Here is a 6,690-nt window from a genome sequence, read left to right on the forward strand (position 1 = left end):
ATGAATCACTGACCTCTGCCTCTGAAACTAATAATATGCTGTATGCTAATTAATTTAATTTAAATACAATTAAATAAAAAATAAATAAAATAGGCGTAATCTTTGATTCAAATAATTCTACTTAAAGGAAATAAGGATATTTCTTAAAGATTCTTGTACAGAAATATTCATCACAGAATTATTTTTAATAGTAAAAAAAAAAGTAAACAAGACAAATGTCCAGTTAACAGAGATTAGTTAAACAAGCATCAAGACTTTTATACATTGGCTAGTATAGACCATTTTAAAAAATCATGTTATATAAGTATATGACATGAGAAGACACTCAAAATATACTATAAGAGAAAAAGCAGGTTACGAATATATACATATGTTTTTGTATGTATATATATTTATATATGTATATCTTTGTGTGTATATATCTTAATATGTACATACATACATATCTTTTATATATGTAAAATATTTATCATATATGATACTAATCCTGAAATACAGTATAATTATTATAATTATAAATAGAAAAAATAAATATATGCTCTAATACGTTAAGAGTGGTCATATTGGATGGTAAAATTACAGGTGGTTTTATTTTTTCTTTATACTCTATTGTACTTGCTGATTTTTCTCAATAAACATGCATTATTTTTATTTTTAAGGGAAATGGAAAATGATATTAAAATGTGATATGTAGGGGCGCCTGAGTGGCACAGCGGTTAAGCGTCTGCCTTCGGCTCAGGGCGTGCTCCCGGCGTTGTGGGATCGAGCCCCACATCAGGCTCCTCCGCTGGTGAGCCTGCTTCTTCCTCTCCCACTCCCCCTGCTTGTGTTCCCTCTCTCGCTGGCTGTCTCTGTCAAATAAATAAATAAAATCTTAATAAATAAATAAATAAATAAAATGTGATATGTAATATATGACCACACGTGGGACTTTGTTCTTTAAAAACTTTTCTGCAAATCCCTTTACATTATTTTTTAATTTCTCATAAAATCATAATATACATTCTTTGAAAAATATCTCAACAATACGGAAGTGCATAAAATAAAAACGAAAGCCCAACCCAGCCTTTCCCCCATCTCTACCGAATCCCGTCCCCAACCATTAATCTCTGTTATCATTATTTTGATGAATAGCCTGTAAAACCGTTTTCTGTTAATGTAGGAACCTTTTGTCCAGCTATTCAGTTCATTCGTATTTTTATTTTATGAAAATAAGATCACAGCATGCAGACTGTCCTGAAATGAGCCTTTTGACTGAACAGAACGGCCGTCTCTCCGAGTGGGTTCCCTGTGGTCTATGTGCCCTTCCTCAATGGCTCTATCCTATTCCAGAGTGGACTTGGGTGGAATTTATTTGCCCTGCGCCCTGCTTTGCCGTGTTTTCATCATCCCGAAGTGACCTAAACACTCTTATGTATATTATCTTCTACCCAGGGGAGCACAGAAGAGCTCTCTAAAAATAACACTTGTATGAGGGTTTGTGTTTTTTTTTTTAATGTTGTGGCTTTTGCTACGCTTTCAAAAAAAAAAAAAAAGGCTCTATCGATTTTTTCGATTCTGATCAACGGCATCCTTGAAGTAAGATCTCAAGTCTTAACACACAGATTAAGAAATCTTGGGGACCAACTGGTGCAGCCCCTTTATTTCATAAATTGAGGCCTGGGGGAAACACTCCACCCCAGACACAGAGCCAGCGAGGGGCTGAGTCAGGACTGACCCCCAGGTCCCCCAACTTCTCGACCCTTCCCACTTGTAGTTACATGGTTATTTTGCTAACATGACCCAGAAGCCTTTGCCCTCAGCCTGAAAAACAGATCCTACGGCCAAACTGGCAAACGTCTACTCTCCGCTCGGGTGTCAGCCTGGATGTCACCCCCTCCAGGAAGCCTTTCTTGACTTTCCCAGAGGCTGGAGTGGACATATCTCCTCCTCCCATATAGCTCCCTGCTCTGTCCCAGCTGCCAGTCAGGTCGTGTCCCCTCTACACCGGAAGCTCAGGGCTGGGGGGTTGCTTGCCGCTCTGTCTCAGGTGCCCTTGCTGAAAGTCTCCCTGTCATTCATTCCTTCATCTGTTCAAGAAATCACTTTGTGCCGGGTGCTTGATGCTAGGGAGAGAAGGTTTGGGTCGGAGAATAAAAGAGACAGGAGAGCTTCCGACAGGTGCCAGGGACTTCAGAAGGCTGAGCACTGCCCCCTGGGGCTGGAGAGTTGGGGCGCTCTAAAGCCTACTACACTTACCACCCACTGTGTGCCTTTTCCATGAATGTGCTTGGCCAGTCCTCAGATAGCCTCTGGGCAGGATCTGCTCCACACATTTCACAGAAGGGAGGCTCTGAGAGCAGAGGCTGTGGGCCAGTGACACCTACAGCTGGCCTGCCGGCCCCCCATGCCCCCACAGTCTCCACACTAACACAGTGGGACCCTCAGAGGGCAGGAGACGTCCCAGCCCAAGGTGCCGTGAAGGCTGTGCCGGGGAAGGGCGGCCCGCAGCCCAGGAGACCTGGGGCTCCAGGTCAAACCTCGTTACCAGTTGGCTGTGTGCCTTGGGGAATTCGCCATGCCTCTCTGATCCTGTTACTTCATCTGAAAAATGGGCTTGGTTAACACTTGTCCTACTCTCTCTACTAGTGGCCTAATTTTCTCAATCTGAACACGTGCCCCACGGTGTAACAAGTCCAGTCATACTTACAGAGCAACCGAAGAGAAACCGTGAACGCTGAGTCCTTGAGATATGTGATTCACACCCACCATGGGGCCCTGGGCTAGGAACGTGTTTCTTCCACACCCCCCGTGGGGAGGCCTGCAGCAGATTTGGGGGTGCGGGGTGGGGGTCGGGGTGAAAGCGCAGGTCAGTTCGTTCAAGGGCATCTGCTGGGCTACCAGGCACACAGGAAGTGTGTGGAGAGGCCCTGGGGCTGGCTGGGGTAGCCAAGGCCTCAGCTGACCGGCCCTCACACTCAGGGGAGCACACGAAGGTTTACAAACCCTTCCTGTCGTTACGACAGAAACTTCCAGAAACCCTGCAATGCAGGGATCATTCCCTACTCCAAAAGGGAAAATAACCCGCCCAAGTTCACCCATCTGGCCAGAAGGGAAAGCCAGCTTCCGGATCCCCAAACCCTCTACTCCCCACCCTGAAATCAAGGCTCCGGAGCCCCGATCAGGAGCCAGGACTGTGTTTTGCTCCTCACACGGATTATCCTGCTTCATCTTCAAAACATCGCGATCTGTACGCGAGGAGTCTCGGAAACTTGCTTGAGTCATATCCCCAAGGTTTCACCACCAGGAAGTGAGGCCAGTATTAGCAGAGAGCAAAACCTGGCTCCCAGGAGGGGCTAGGAAAGACTGAGGGGGGGCGGTGTGGCTCCGTCGGGTAAGCCTTAGGCTCGGGGGTCCTGGGATCGAGTCCCACACCGGGCTCCCTGCTCAGTGGGGAGCCTGCTTCTCCCTCTGCCCGCTGCTCCCCTGCTTGTGCGCACCTGCTCTCTCTCTATGACAAATAAATAAATAAAATCTTAAAAAAAAAAAAAAAAGCCTGGCGGGGAGGTACCCTGACCTGTCCCTGCGGGCTGGACAGGGCCTTGAGGGCAGCCCCACCTACCTGGGACAGGGGGAAATGCACACAACGCACCACCTCAGAGCCAGCACACCCCTATCCGCACAACCGCCAATCCTCTAGGCTCTGCCCTTCGCCAAAAGCCCTGTACTAGACGCCCTCTCACACAAGAGAAAGAGCCAAACCCTTCAGGTCCCAGAACAGAGAACCAACTGGTACAGCCCCAGAGGGTTCCTAGAATAAGAGAACTGGCCTCGGGATCACCCAACCCCACATTTTACAGACAAGTCCCGAGGCCCTGGGCATCTGCCTGACAATCGGGCAGGGCTGGGACTCGCACGCAGGTGCCTGCCTGGCCCATAACTGCATGCCCCTCAGCGTCCATCCAGAACCAGAATCCCATCTTAACATCCCACTTCACTTTCTCCCTCCTCCCCCCATCCCACCCCCACCAGTGATCTCACTGAGCGGGAGCCAAGCTGGGGGAAGGGACGCACTTCCTGACGCAGAGCAGGGGCGGGGTGCTTCTGCAAAGCCTGCTCCCCTCAGTGGGCCTCCCTCTCCAAGCTGCCAAGTACAGCTTTGCAAGGATTCAGGTCACTGAGTCATTTAACGAATACTTGCAGAGTTCTTTGCCCCGCCGCCCGTCCCAGAGCAGAAGGATCTCCTCTAGCCACCAGGCCATCCCATAGATTCACTCATTCATTCGACAAACACTGAGGTTCCACTAGGCACCTCCTCTCCTACTAGGCCTCCTTCCTCTCCTCCCGACATTCCTCCCTGCCTCCCCGTGCTCAGCTCCTCCCCTTCCCCCTGCGTCCCTGTGGCCCCTTTGCACTGGCAAGAAGGCAAATTCTGGGGGTACTGGGGAGTCACAGAGCGCAGAAGGGCTGACTGACCCGCTGACAGACGCGTGCACACCCCGGGGTTACCTGGAGTGGGCCCAGGGCAGCGCAGGCAGGCGCCTCTCTGGCAGAGGCCGAGGAGGGAGTGATACCCGGGGCCCTGGGGGCTGCTCACCCCCTCCCTGCCCCCCACCTTCGGCCCCACGCCCTGCCCGGCTGCTTGGAAAACCCAGCCTCGGCTCAGCTGACTTCCTCTTGTGTCATGGAAAGTGTGGTGATGAGAACAGGAAACTCCCACCTAGGATCTGGGGTCTGAGCGTGAGGACAGCGAACCTGGAGGTGGGAGGGGTAACACGTGCAAGATGGGCACCCAGAGGGGGGGCTGAAGAGGAGGGAGCCCACCAGGCCCAGGGAGGGATGGGGCAGGGACCGAGCCCCCAGGCCCTGAGCTGCCTTCCGTTTTCCAAAAACAGAAAGGATTAGAAACCCTGCCTTTGTCTGTGAGGAAGACTCGGGATCACATAAAAAGCCAAGTTTTCTGTTTACTGTCTTTGCTTTGGGTCTGTGGGGGTGGGGGGGGCAGGGGTTTTGAAGAGGGAGAAACCTGTGTTCAAATCTTAGTTTCGGCCTCCTGAGGCCAAATGCATTGCTTTCCGAGCCTCCATGTCCTCATCTGTGAAATGGGAGACCACCCCCTTCCCGTGGTGCTTGGGAAAAATAAGAGACCCCACCCCAGGCTCACCGAGGTGCTCAGTAAAATGCCCTCTCCCTTCCACAGCGCAGCTCTGTAAACCAAGGGTTACCGGGGCCTGTGAAGGGCCACTTACGGCGCGGGGCTCGTGTGACCAATACAAGCTTGCTCGACGCCGAGGCTTTAAGATAGAAATTATCCAGAGGAGCCCTCAGAGGGTAGGCAGAGCGGGGCCCATGTCTGTCTCCTTCATCTCTGCAGCCCCGATGGTTAGCATGGGGCAAAATTCTGTTGAAAGAATGAATGAGTGAATTAATCAATAAAAAGTCTGGGATTTTGGGGCGCCTGGGTGGCTCAGTCAGTTAAGTGTCCAACTCTCAATTTTGGCTCAGGTCATGATCTCGGAGTTGGGCTCCATGCAGGGCGTGGAGCCTGCTCAAGATTCTCTCCCTCCCTCTCCCTCCTTCAGCCCCTCCCCACCCCTGTTTGCACATGTGTGCGTGCTCTCTCTCAAAAAAAAAAAAAAAAATTGAAGTCTGGGATTTCCAGAGTCCCAGGACTGGAGGCATGGATGTGAGGGCAGGGGCAGCGTCAGCTCTGAGGAGAGGAAGAGGCACTTCTGACTCCTGTACAAGGGGGTCAGTGTGCCCCCAATCACAGCTGTCATGGGGGGTCCTCCGTCTTTGATCCAGGCTCCATTTTTGCCTCTGGCGTTGGATGCAGCACCTGGACCCCCCAAGGGGAGACGGGGCAGTGTGGAATGCTGGGGAGCCAGGGGCCTAGGAGCTGGAGCCGCTGAAGGCTGTGGCGGGAAGGCCTTCACACACTCTTCACGCTTCACACTGCTCACAGTCAACTCTCTGAACCATTTCGTGCCTCCTGGCGTGGCTCAGATTCTAAGAAGCCCCAAGGAGCCCAGGTCTGGGTCTGCCCCGTCCTGGAGTGCAGAGGGACTGAACCCGGCCCGGGCCCAGGGGCTGCAGCCCTTCCCCAGTGCTAGGTACCCCCCCCCAGCGAATTTGCAGAAAGCCAGCCACCCTGCCGCTTCCTCAACAGGCCAGAGGTCGATTCCAGCCCTTGTGGGAGCAACACTGCAGGGAGATCACACACACCGGCATAGAAGTCACACAGACTGACATGGAGATCACACACAGACACACGCACACACACGCAAGCCCAGCACTCATAGAGGAGCCCTCGTCTGTGCTCCCCGGTAAAATGCCATCTGTGAAGAGTCACCTCAAATTCCCACCTCATCCTCGCGAAGGGGACACAGAGGTTTCCTTCTGGTTTTCCATCACTGCGCCTTTGGCAAGAACAGATGTGGCACCCCACCCCCACTTGTCACCTCATGGCACAGCTCAGTGCCATTTCAGTGAGACCCCTGCCTGGGGAGCTTGTCCCCCGCCCCCCAGTCCCCTCAGGCCTGCCCTCTGTGGGGCCAGGCCTCCTCCCTCCTGGCAGCCTGGCCCAGAGCTGCCCCGCGCGTGGCCCCGTCCCCGTGTGGTGTGGCCAGGGGCACTGCCTCAGCCCCGGACACCTCAGGCAGGAAGCTGGCAGAGGCCAGGGCCGCCATTCGAACTGGGGCAGATGGTTTT

The sequence above is a fragment of the Ailuropoda melanoleuca genome, chromosome 16 (genome assembly GCF_002007445.2).
Source record: "Ailuropoda melanoleuca isolate Jingjing chromosome 16, ASM200744v2, whole genome shotgun sequence".
Lineage (NCBI taxonomy): Eukaryota > Metazoa > Chordata > Mammalia > Carnivora > Ursidae > Ailuropoda > Ailuropoda melanoleuca.